This window comes from Myxine glutinosa, unplaced genomic scaffold (genome assembly GCF_964187855.1).
Source record: "Myxine glutinosa unplaced genomic scaffold, kmMyxGlut1.1 SCAFFOLD_2019, whole genome shotgun sequence".
Lineage (NCBI taxonomy): Eukaryota > Metazoa > Chordata > Myxini > Myxiniformes > Myxinidae > Myxine > Myxine glutinosa.
Window position 1 is genome coordinate 1 of NW_027618114.1, and position 16,862 is coordinate 16,862.

Sequence of the window (16,862 nt, forward strand, 5' to 3'; positions counted from 1 at the left end):
CCAGAGAAACACACACACCAGAGAAACACACACACCAGAGAAACACACACACCAGAGAAACACACACCAGAGAAACACACAGAGAGAAACACACGCACAGAGAGAAACACACACACACAGAGAGAAACGCACACACACAGAGAGAAACGCACACACACAGAGAGAAACGCACACACACAGAGAGAAACGCACACACACAGAGAAACGCACACACACAGAGCAACGCACACACACAGAGCAACGCACACACACAGAGCAACGCACCACACACCAGAGCCAACGCACACACACAGAGCAACGCACACACACAGAGCAACGCACAACACACCAGAGCAACACACACACACACAGAGAAAACACACACACACAGAGAAACACACACACACAGAGCAACACACACACACAGAGAAACACACACACACACAGAGCAACACACACACACAGAGCAAACACACACACACAGAGCAACCACACACACAGAGAAACACACACACACAGAGCAACCACACACACACACAGAGCAACACACACACACACAGAGCAACACACACACACACAGAGCAACGCACACACACACAGCAACGCACACACACAGAGCAACCACACCACACACAGAGCAACACACACACACACAGAGCAACACACACACACACAGAGCAACACACACACACACAGAGCAACACACACACACACGAGCAACACACACACACACAGAGCAACACACACACACACAGAGCAACACACACACACACAGAGCAACACACACACACACAGAGCAACACACACACACACAGAGCAACACTTCACACACACAGAGCAACACACACACACACAGAGCAACACACACACACAGAGCAACACACACACACACAGAGCAACACACACACACACAGAGCAACACACACACACACAGAGCAACACACACACACACAGAGCAACACACACACACACAGAGCAACACACACACACACAGAGCAACACACACACACACAGAGCAACACACACACACAGAGCAACACACACACACACAGAGCAACACACACACACACAGAGCACACACACACACACAGAGCAACACACACACACAGAGCAACACACACACACACAGAGCAACACACACACACAGAGCAACACACACACACAGGAAACACACACACACAGGAGAAACACACACACACAGGGAAACACACACACACAGGAAACACACACACACAGGGAAACACACACACACAGGAAACACACACACAGGGAAACACACACACACAGGCAACACACAACACAGGAACACACACACACACAGGAACACACACACAGGAACACACACACACAGGAAACACACACACACCAGGGACAACACACACACAGGGAAACACACACACAGGCAAACACACACACACAGAGAAACACACACACACAGAGAAACACACACACACAGGGAAACACACACACACAGGAAACACACACACACAGGGAAACACACACACACAGGAAACACACACACACAGGGAAAACACACACACACAGGGGAAACACACACACACAGGGAAACACACACACACAGGGAAACACACACACACAGGGAAACACACACACACAGGGAAACACACACACACAGGAAACACACACACACAGGGAAACACACACACACAGGGAAACACACACACACAGGGAAACACACACACACACAGGGAAACACACACACACAGGAAACACACACACACAGGGAAAAACACCGACCCACACACCACAGGGAAACACACACACACAGGGAAACACACACACACAGGGAAACACACACACACAGGGAAACACACACACACAGGGAAACACACACACACAGGAAACACACACACACAGGAAACACACACACACAGGGAAACACACACACAGGAAACACACACACACACAGGGAACACACACACACAGGGGAACACACACACACAGGGAAACACACACACACAGGGAAACACACACACACAGGGAAACACACACACACAGGGAAACACACACACACAGGGAAACACACACACACAGGAAACACCACACACAGGGAAACACACACACACACAGGGAAACACACACACACAGGGAAACACACACACACAGGGAAACACACACACACAGGGAAACACACACACACAGGGAAACACACACACACACAGGGAAACACACACACACAGGGAAACACCACACACACAGGGAAACACACACACACAGGGAAACACACACACACAAGAGAAACACACACACAAAGAGACACACACACACAGAACACACACACACACACACACACACAGAAACACACACACACACACACAGAAGAAACACACATACACACACACACAGAAACACACACACACAGAGAAACAAAGAGAAACACAAACACAGAGAAACACACACACAAAGAGAAACACACACAAAGAGAAACACACACAAGAGAAACACACACAAAGAGAAACACACACAAAGAGAAACACACACAAAGAGAAACACACACAAAGAGAAACACACACAAGAGAAACACACACAAAGAGAAACACACACAGAGAAACACACACAGAAACACACACAGAGAAACACACACAGAGAAACACACACAGAGAAACACACACAGAGAAACACACACACAGAGAAACACACACAGAGAAACACACACAGAGAAACACACACAGAGAAACACCACACAGAGAAACACACACAGAGAAACACACACAGAGAAACACACACACAGAGAAACACACACACACACACACACAGAGAAACACACACACACACAGAAACACACACACACAGAGAACACACACACACAGAGAAACACAAACACAGAGAAACACAAACACAGAGAAACACACACACAGAGAAACACACACACAGAGAAACACACACACAGAGAAACACACACACAGAGAAACACACACACAGAGAAACACACACAGAGAAACACACACACAGAGAAACACACACACAGAGCAACGCACACACACAGAGCAACGCACACACACAGAGCAACGCACACACACAGAGCAACGCACACACACAGAGCAACGCACACACACAGAGCAACGCACACACACAGAGCAACGCACACACACAGAGCAACGCACACACACAGAGCAACGCACACACAGAGAGCAACACACACACACAGAGCAACACACACACAGAGCAACACACACACAGAGCAACACACACACACAGAGCAACACACACACACAGAGCAACACACACACACAGAGCAACACACACACACAGAGCAACACACACACACAGAGCAACACACACACACACAGAGCAACACACACACACACAGAGCAACACACACACACACACACACAGAGCAACACACACACACACAGAGCAACACACACACACACAGAGCAACACACACACACACAGAGCACACACACACACACAGAGCACACACACACACACACAGAGCAACACACACACACACAGAGCAACACACACACACACAGAGCAACACACCACACACAGAGCAACACACACACACACAGAGCAACACACACACACAGAGCAACACACACACACACAGAGCAACACACACACACACAGAGCAACACACACACCACAGAGCAACACACACACACACAGAGCACACACACACACACAGAGCAACACACACACACACAGAGCAACACACACACACACAGAGCAACACACACACACAGAGCAACACACACACACAGAGCAACACACACACACCAGAGCAACACACACACACACAGAGCAACACACACACACAGAGCAACACACACACACACACAGAGCAACACACACACACACAGAGCAACACACACACACACAGAGCAACACACACACACACAGAGCAACACACACACACACAGCAGCAACACACACACACAGAGCAACACACACACACACAGAGCAACACACACACACACAGAGGCAACACACACACACACAGAGCAACACACACACACAGAGCAACACACACACACACAGAGCAACACACACACACACAGAGCAACACACACACACACAGAGCAACACACACACACAGAGCAACACACACACACAGAGCAACACACACACACACAGAGCAACACACACACACACAGAGCAACACACACACACACAGAGCAACACACACACACACAGAGCAACACACACACACACAGAGCAACACACACACACACACAGAGCAACACACACACACACAGAGCAACACACACACACACAGAGCAACACACACACACACAGAGCAACACACACACACACAGAGCAACACACACACACACAGAGCAACACACACACACAGAGCAACACACACACACACAGAGCAACACACACACACACAGAGCAACACACACAAACACAGAGCAACACACACACACACACAGAGCAACACACACACACAGAGCAACACACACACACACAGAGCAACACACACACACAGAGCAACACACACACACAGAGAGCAACACACACACACACAGAGCAACACACACACACCAGAGCAACCACACACACACAGAGCACACACACACACACAGAGCAACACACACACACACAGAGCAACAAACACACACAGAGCAACACACACACACACAGAGCAACACACACACACACAGAGCAACACACACACACAGAGCAACACACACACACAGAGCAACACACACACACAGAGCAACACACAACACACAGAGCAACACACACACACACACAGAGCAACACACACACACACAGAGCAACACACACACACACAGAGCAACACACACACACACAGAGCAACACACACACACACAGAGCAACACACACACCACAGAGCAACACACACACACACAGAGCAACACACACACACACAGAGCAACACACACACCACACAGAGCAACACACACACACACAGAGCAACACACACACACACAGAGCAACACACACACACAGAGCAACACACACACACACAGAGCAACACACACACAGAGCAACACACAACACACACAGAGCAACACACACACACAGAGCAACACACACACACCAGAGCAACACACACACACGCAGAGCAACACACACACACCAGAGCAACACACACACACGCAGAGCAACACACACACACGCAGAGCAACACACACACACGCAGAGCAACACACACACACGCAGAGCAACACACACACACGCAGAGCAACACACACACACGCAGAGCAACACACACACGCAGAGCAACACACACACACAGAGCAACACACACACGCAGAGCAACACACACACGCAGAGCAACACACACACGCAGAGCAACACACACACGCAGAGCAACCACACACACAGAGCAACACACACACACACAGAGCAACACACACACACACAGAGCAACACACACACACACACAGAGCAACACACACACACGAGCAACACACACACACACAGAGCAACACACACACACACAGAGCAACACACACACACACAGAGCTACACCACACACAGAGCAACACACACACAGAGCAACACACACACACAGAGCAACACACACACACAGAGCAACACACACACACAGAGCAACACACACACACAGAGCAACACACACACACAGAGCAACACACACACACAGAGCACACACACACACAGAGCAACACACACACACAGAGCAACACACACACACAGAGCAACACACACACACAGAGCAACACACACACACAGAGCAACACACACACACAGAGCAACACACACACACAGAGCAACACACACACACAGAGCAACACACACACACAGAGCAACACACACACACAGAGCAACACACACACAGAGCAACACACACACACAGAGCAACACACACACACAGAGCAACACACACACACAGAGCAACACACACACACAGAGCAACACACACACACAGAGCAACACACACACACAGAGCAACACACACACACAGAGCAACACACACACACAGAGCAACACACACACACGCAGAGCAACACACACACGCAGAGCAACACACACACGCAGAGCAACACACACACACAGAGCAACACACACACACAGAGCAACACACACACACAGAGCAACACACACACACAGAGCAACACACACACACAGAGCAACACACACACACACAGAGCAACACACACACACACAGAGCAACACACACACACACAGAGAGCAACACACACACACACAGAGAGAGCAACACACACACACACAGAGCAACACACACACACACAGAGCAACACACACACACACAGAGCAACACACACACACACAGAGCAACACACACACACACAGAGCAACACACACACACACAGAGCAACACACACACACACAGAGCAACACACACACAGAGCAACACACACACACAGAGCAACACACACACACAGAGCAACACACACACACAGAGCAACACACACACACAGAGCAACACACACACACAGAGCAACACACACACACAGAGCAACACACACACACAGAGCAACACACACACACAGAGCAACACACACACACAGAGCAACACACACACACAGAGCAACACACACACACAGAGCAACACACACACACAGAGCAACACACACACACAGAGCAACACACACACACAGAGCAACACACACACACAGAGCAACACACACACACAGAGCAACACACACACACAGAGCAACACACACACACAGAGCAACACACACACACAGAGCAACACACACACACAGAGCAACACACACACACAGAGCAACACACACACACAGAGCAACACACACACACAGAGCAACACACACACACAGAGCAACACACACACACAGAGCAACACACACACACAGAGCAACACACACACACAGAGCAACACACACACACAGAGCAACACACACACACACAGAGCAACACACACACGCAGAGCAACACACACACGCAGAGCAACACACACACACAGAGCAACACACACACACAGAGCAACACACACACACAGAGCAACACACACACACAGAGCAACACACACACACAGAGCAACACACACACACAGAGCAACACACACACACACAGAGCAACACACACACACACAGAGCAACACACACACACACAGAGAGCAACACACACACACACAGAGAGAGCAACACACACACACACAGAGAGCAACACACACACACACAGAGCAACACACACACACACAGAGCAACACACACACACACAGAGCAACACACACACACACAGAGCAACACACACACACACAGAGCAACACACACACACACACAGAGCAACACACACACACAGAGCAACACACACACACAGAGCAACACACACACACACAGAGCAACACACACACACACACAGAGCAACACACACACACACACAGAGCAACACACACACACAGAGCAACACACACACACAGAGCAACACACACACACAGAGCAACACACACACACAGAGCAACACACACACACAGAGCAACACACACACACAGAGCAACACACACACAGAGCAACACACACACACACAGAGCAACACACACACACATAGAGCAACACACACACACAGAGCAACACACACACAGAGAGCAACACACACACACACACACAGAGCAACACACACACACACAGAGCAACACACACACACACAGAGCAACACACACACACACACAGAGCAACACACACACACACACAGAGCAACACACACACACACAGAGCAACACACACACACACAGAGCAACACACACACACACAGAGAAACACACACACACACAGAGAAACACACACACACACAGAGAAACACACACACACAGAGAAACACACACACACAGAGAAACACACACACACAGGGAAACACACACACACAGGGAAACACACACACACAGGGAAACACACACACACAGGGAAACACACACACACAGGGAAACACACACACACAGGGAAACACACACACACAGGGAAACACACACACACAGGGAAACACACACACACAGGGAAACACACACACACACAGGGAAACACACACACACAGGGAAACACACACACACAGGGAAACACACACACACATGGAAACACACACACACAGGGAAACACACACACACAGGGAAACACACACACACAGGGAAACACACACACACAGGGAAACACACACACACACAGGGAAACACACACACACAGGGAAACACACACACACAGGGAAACACACACACACAGGGAAACACACACACACAGGGAAACACACACACACAGGGAAACACACACACACAGGGAAACACACACACACAGGGAAACACACACACACAGGGAAACACACACACACACAGGGAAACACACACACACAGGGAAGCACACACACACAGGGAAGCACACACACACAGGGAAACACACACACACAGGGAAACACACACACACAGGGAAACACACACACACAGGGAAACACACACACACAGGGAAACACACACACACAGGGAAACACACACACACACACAGGGAAACACACACACACACAGGGAAACACACACACACACACAGGGAAACACACACACACAGGGAAACACACACACACAGGGAAACACACACACACACAGGGAAACACACACACACAGGGAAACACACACACACACAGGGAAACACACACACACAGGGAAACACACACACACAGGGAAACACACACACAGGGAAACACACACACAGGGAAACACACACACAGGGAAACACACACACACAGGGAAACACACACACACAGGGAAACACACACACACAGGGAAACACACACACAGGGAAACACACACACACAGGGAAACACACACACACAGGGAAACACACACACACAGGGAAACACACACACACAGGGAAACACACACACACAGGGAAACACACACACACAGGGAAACACACACACACAGGGAAACACACACACACAGGGAAACACACACACACAGGGAAACACACACACACAGGGAAACACACACACACAGGGAAACACACACACACAGGGAAACACACACACACAGGGAAACACACACACACAGGGAAACACACACACACAGGGAAACACACACACACAGGGAAACACACACACACAGGGAAACACACACACACAAAGAAACACACACACACACAGAAACACACACACACACACACACAGAAACACACACACACACAGAGAAACACACATACACACACACAGAAACACACACACACAGAGAAACAAAGAGAAACACAAACACAGAGAAACACACACACAAAGAGAAACACACACAAAGAGAAACACACACAGAGAAACACACACAGAGAAACACACACAGAGAAACACACACAGAGAAACACACACAGAGAAACACACACAGAGAAACACACACAGAGAAACACACACAGAGAAACACACACAGAGAAACACACACAGAGAAACACACACAGAGAAACACACACAGAGAAACACACACACAGAGAAACACACACACACACACACAGAGAAACACACACACACACAGAAACACACACACACAGAGAAACACACACACACAGAGAAACACACACACACAGAGAAACACACACACAGAGAAACACACACACAGAGAAACACAAACACAGAGAAACACAAACACAGAGAAACACACACACAGAGAAACACACACACAGAGAAACACACACACAGAGAAACACACACACAGAGAAACACACACACAGAGAAACACACACACAGAGAAACACACACACAGAGAAACACACACACAGAGAAACACACACACAGAGAAACACACACACAGAGAAACACACACACAGAGAAACACACACACAGAGAAACACACACACAGAGAAACACACACACAGAGAAACACACACACAGAGAAACACACACACAGAGAAACACACACACAGAGAAACACACACACAGAGAAACACACACACAGAGAAACACACACACAGAGAAACACACACACAGAGAAACACACACACAGAGAAAAACACACACAGAGAAACACACACACAGAGAAACACACACACAGAGAAACACACACACAGAGAAACACACACACAGAGAAACACACACACAGAGAAACACACACACAGAGAAACACACACACAGAGAAACACACACACAGAGAAACACACACACAGAGAAACACACACACAGAGAAACACACACACAGAGAAACACACACACAGAGAAACACACACACACAGAGAAACACACACACACAGAGAAACACACACACACAGAGAAACACACACACACAGAGAAACACACACACACAGAGAAACACACACACACAGAGAAACACAAACACAGAGAAACACACACACAGAGAAACACACACACAGAGAAACACACACACAGAGAAACACACACACAGAGAAACACACACACAGAGAAACACACACACAGAGAAACACACACACAGAGAAACACACACACAGAGAAACACACACACAGAGAAACACACACACAGAGAAAGACACACACAGACAAACACACACACAGAGAAACACACACACACAGAAACACACACACAGAGAAACACAAACACAGAGAAATACAAACACAGAGAAACACAAACACAGAGAAACACACACAGAGAGAAACACACACACAGAGAAACACATACACACAGAGAAACACACATAAAGAGAAACACACATAAAGAGAAACACACATAAAGAGAAACACACACACACACACACACACACACACACAGACAAACACACACACACAGACAAACACACACACAGAGAAACACACACACAGAGAAACACACACACAGAGAAACACACACACAGAGAAACACACACACAGAGAAACACACACACAGAGAAACACACACACCGAGAAACACACACAGAGAAACACACACACAGAGAAACACAGAGAAACACACACACACACACACACACACACACACACACACACACACACACAGACACAGAGAAACACACACAGACACACAGTGAAACACACACACACACACACACACACACACACACAGACACACAGACACACAGAGAAACACACACAACACAGAGAAACACACAAAGACAGAGAAACCATCCAGAAACCAGACAGAGAAACCAGAAACCATTCATCCACCGTTTGCCCTTCACGTGACTCGTGGTGGTCCCTCTCGGCTCTCCCCCCGTTGGTATTTTTGTGCACATAAGATTGTTCACGGTTCTGTTTAAATATTATTTAAATATGTATAACCTTTCCCCTTCAGTGTTTTACTCAGTGGTATTTTACAACACGCTGTTTTTCTTCCTATTTAAAAGGCTTTTCTCAATTTCCTCTCCAACTCATTCCACCTCAAAAAAAAGAAATTCAATATCTTATACGTCTCCCTCACTACATGGTCTAAATTCACATTCATTCCATCCCTCCTCCGTCATTCTGAACCGGATTGCTAACTTGAAAATCACAACAAACCCAATTTGTTTTCAATGTTCGTCTTTCATTAATCATCCACTTTCTAAACTCCCCTCTTGCCCCTCCCATCCAAATCCCTCCCCTTGCACCTACACTCCTAAACTCCCCCCTTGCCCCGCCACTCTTAAACTCCCCCCCTACCCCTCCACTCCTGAACTCCCCCCTTGCCCTTCCACTCCTGAACTCCCCCCTTGCCCTTCCCCTCCTAAACTCCCCCCTCACTCCTCCCCTTCAAAACTCCCCCCCAACCCCTCCCATTCAAATCTCCCCCCATACCATTCCTCTCCAATTCTCCCTCCTCCCCCCTCCTCCTCAAAGCTGCCTCCTCCCCACTTCGTCTCCCTTCTATCTCATACCTCCACCCCCCCCAACCTTCTTCTTTCATCTGCCCCCCCTCAAACAACCCCTCTCTGTGCCTCATCCCTTCACCTTCAAACCTTTCATCCTCCTCATCCTTCCCTTTCTTGGAACTCTTCTGCAATCGCTGACACACTAACAACTGCTCTCCCTACCTCCCCCTCTCATCCTTCATCTTACCCTACTCCTCCCCTCCCCTGTCCTGTACCCGATGCCCCCCCTCTCTCTTCATTAACGGTATGGACCTCAAACATCCGGGGCCTTCGCTCAAACCTGACTGATCTCTCCATACAGGTTGCTTCTGACAATCCAGACTTGATCTGCTTAACAGAGACTTTCCTCCTTCAAGATGTCTCTGATTCCTTAATATCTCTTCCTGGTTACTCCCTCCTCCGGTATGATAGACCTGAGCCTCGGCCTGGTGGTGGGGTGGCTATCTTTATCAAAAACTCTCTTCCTCACTCTCCTTGCACTGCCCTCTCTCCTCCTCACCCCCAGGAGTACCTCTGGCTACGGCTTCCTCTCCGCTCCCACCTTTTGTTCATATGTGTTCTGTACCGTCCCCCAAACAGTGATGACTCCATCTACATTTCACTGTCTGACAACATGGACCAACTTCTATCCACTCATCCCAACTCTCTCTTCCTCATATGTGGTGACTTCAATTGTCATCATGCCACCTGGTTGGGTGTGGGTTCCTCTCTCACCAGTCATGGCACCTCAGCAAAGGACTTCTGTGACTCACTGGGATTGACACAATCTGTCAATTTCCCGACCAGGATCTCAGCCAATGGAGTATCTTCTCTTCTAGACTTGCTTATGACTAACTTCCCTGCTAATGTCTGCTGCTCTTCTTCTGCTCCAATCGGTTCTTCTGATCATGTGCTTGTCAAAGTGGACATCTCTCTGGCCATTCTCAGAGAGCCTCCTCAGCGTCGACGAGTCTGGCATTTCACTCAGGCCGACTGGGACGGTCTTCAAGCAGCCATCAATCGTCTGGATTGGTCTCCCATCTCCACTGCCTCTGACATCAATTCTTCCTGGGAATTCTTCCAAAGCAAACTGATCTCTCTCATGCACAGATTTATCCCATCTCGCCTTCAGTTGTCTTACCATTCCTCCCGTCCATGGTACACTGAATCTTGTGGTGAGGCAGTTGCCCTGAAACAACTTGCCTTTGCCTCTTGGAAGGCTAATCCAACTGAAGGAAATCTCAGTTCCTTCCACCAAGCTCGGAACAAGTGTGTGTCTACCCTCAGGAGTGCCAGGAAGCACTATCTCTCCTCACTCAAGAATGAACTCTCAAACCTGTCTCCTTCCTCCAAATCCTGGTGGCGTCTGGTCAAATCCGTTTCTGGTGTTTGTTCCCCCTCCATCCCCTCCCTTACCTCAAAGGCCACACAGTTGACATCGCACGTGACAAAGCCGAATGCCTCAACTCTGTGTTTGCCTCAAAATCCTTAGTCCCAAACCCATCTCTCTCTGTTCCCACCTTTCCCAGTCGAACCAAACTGCTCCTGGACTCTGTGACCTTCTCTCCTGACAAGGTGGAGGAGTTTTTGTCAAACCTCGACTCTGATTCTGCAACTGGACCAGATGGCATCAGCCCACGGGTCCTAAAATCCTGCTCTGCCGCTCTATCTCACCCTCTCTCTGTTCTTTTCACCCTATCTTTTGCTCAAGGTCATCTGCCAGCATCCTGGAAATCAGCAAACATTACCGCTTTACACAAAAAAGGTGCAAAAACAGATCCTTGCAACTACAGACCAATCAGCCTGCTCCCAATTATCAGCAAAGTCATGGAATCCATCATTGCTTCGGATATGAAATCTTTCCTCTTCTCCAATGGCTTGATCTCTGATCATCAATTTGGTTTCAGACCAGGTCACTCTACTCTGGACATGCTGCTTCTGCTGTCTCAACAATGGATGGAGGTCCTCAATGCCAAACAGGAAATCAGAGCTGTCTCCCTTGACATATCACGTGCCTTCGATACGGTCTGGCACCCAGCTCTGCTCACCAAACTCTCCTCCTATGGTATCCATGGAAATCTCCATGCATGGCTTGCGGACTTCCTCTCTGGTCGTAGTCAACGTGTGGCCCTGAATGGATTTCTCTCATCTCCCCTTCCCGTTCAGGCTGGAGTTCCCCAAGGCAGTGTGCTGGGCCCTGTGCTTTTTCTGGTCTTTATCAATGATCTCTCCGACTCTCTGGAAAATCCTCTGTATCTCTTTGCTGATGACTCCACTCTCTGCCGCTCCATTCCTCTTCCCTCAGATCGGCAGTCTGCAGCCTCCTCACTCTCTGAAGACCTGGACAAAATCACAGACTGGTCAAACATGTGGAACATGTCTTTCAATCCTGACAAATCTCACACTCTTACTATGTCTCTCCGTAAAGATCGACTGGACAACCCTCCCATCTACTTTCTCAACAATCCTCTCCAAGAAGTTCTGTCGCTCAAGCTTTTGGGTCTCACCATCTGCCATGATCTTTCTTGGGAAAACCACATTTCCAAGCTGGCCTCCAAAGCCAGTCGCCGACTGGGCATCCTCCGTCGTGCGAAGTCCTTCCTAGGCACACCTGAGCTCCTCACCACATACAAGGCTTTCATCCGCAGCTCAATGGAATACTGTTCTCCCCGATGGGCTGGTGCTCCTGCCTCACACCTGGCTCGGCTTCACGCTGTTGAATCCAAAGCTTTCAGAATCATTGGAATCTCCCGCGATGAAGCTATCTCTGAGGGCCTTTCACTCACTCACCGCAGGCAGGTCGGTGGTCTTTCTGTCTTCTACCGACTCCTCTCCGGCCTTGCTCCCCCAGCTCTCTCTGTGCTCTGTCCCCCAAATATTCCTACAGGTCGCACAAGATCTGCCAGCCACCCTCTGATGGTTAAACTGCCGAAATCTCGGCTCTCTGCTCACCTTCACTCTTTCATTCCTCTTTTCTCCCGCCTCTGGAACAAACTCCCACACTCACTTCAATCACACTCCTCCCTCCAGGTCTTCAAAACAGCTGTTCACCACCATCTCTTATCTTCCCCCATCCAAAACCTTGATCTTTTCTACCCCCACTAATTCACCCCAGATCCACCTTGTTTGAAATGCCAACTTCTTTCCTGGAAGTCTTGGCAGTGTCCATATGTTTTATACCTCTCCCACCCCCGCCCCCCTTCCCATGCCTCCCCCCCAAAGCCCTCTCCCTCCCACAGTTCTCTCGATGTCTCCATGTCTCTCGGTCCCTGCTCTCAAATGTTATGTTTGTGTCCTTCCCCCTCTCTCCCCATCTTGTCTACCGCTCCCGATGTTATTTGTTTTGTGTGTCTGTTTGTCTTTCTGTGTGATTAATGTTCGCTCTTTCACGAGCCTCGATCTTGTATACAAAAGAAAAGAAAAAAAAAAAAAAAAAAAGAGAAGCACACACACAAGTGAAGCACACACACAAGAGAAACACACACACAGAGAAACACACACACAGAGAAACACACACACAGAGAAACACACACACAGAGAAACACACACACAGAGAAACACACACACAGAGAAACACACACACAGAGAAACACACACACAGAGAAACACACACACCGAGAAACACACACACAGAGAAACACACACACAGAGAAACACACACAGAGAGAAACACACACAGAGAAACACACACAGAGAAACACACACAGAGAAACACACACACACAGAGAAACACACACACACAGAGAAACACACACACACAGAGAAACACACACACACAGAGAAACACACACACACAGAGAAACACACACACACACAGAGAAACACACACACAGAGAAACACACACACAGAGAAACACACACACAGAGAAACACACACACAGAGAAACACACACACAGAGAAACACACACAGAGAGAAACACACACAGAGAAACACACACACAGAGAAACACACACACAGAGAAACACACACACAGAGAGAAACACACACACACACACAGAGAAACACACACACAGACACAGAGAAACACACACACAGACACACAGAGAGAAACACACACAACACAGAGAAACACACACACAAGAGAAACACACACACAAGAGAAACACACACACAAGAGAAGCACACACACAAGAGAAACACACACAGAGAAACACACACAGAGAAACACACACACAGAGAAACACACACACAGACACAGAGAAACACACACACAGACACACAGGGAAACACACACACACATGGAAACACACACACACAGGGAAACACACACACACAGGGAAACACACACACACAGGGAAACACACACACACAGGGAAACACACACACACACAGGGAAACACACACACACAGGGAAACACACACACACAGGGAAACACACACACACAGGGAAACACACACACACAGGGAAACACACACACACAGGGAAACACACACACACAGGGAAACACACACACACACAGGGAAACACACACACACAGGGAAGCACACACACACAGGGAAGCACACACACACAGGGAAACACACACACACAGGGAAACACACACACACAGGGAAACACACACACAGGGAAACACACACACACACACAGGGAAACACACACACACACAGGGAAACACACACACACACACAGGGAAACACACACACACAGGGAAACACACACACACAGGGAAACACACACACACACAGGGAAACACACACACACAGGGAAACACACACACACAGGGAAACACACACACACAGGGAAACACACACACACAGGGAAACACACACACACAGGGAAACACACACACAGGGAAACACACACACAGGGAAACACACACACAGGGAAACACACACACAGGGAAACACACACACACAGGGAAACACACACACAGGGAAACACACACACACAGGGAAACACACACACACAGGGAAACACACACACACAGGGAAACACACACACACAGGGAAACACACACACACAGGGAAACACACACACACAGGGAAGCACACACACACAGGGAAACACACACACACAGGGAAACACACACACACAGGGAAACACACACACACAGGGAAACACACACACACACACAGGGAAACACACACACACACACAGGGAAACACACACACACACACAGGGAAACACACACACACAGGGAAACACACACACACAGGGAAACACACACACACACAGGGAAACACACAC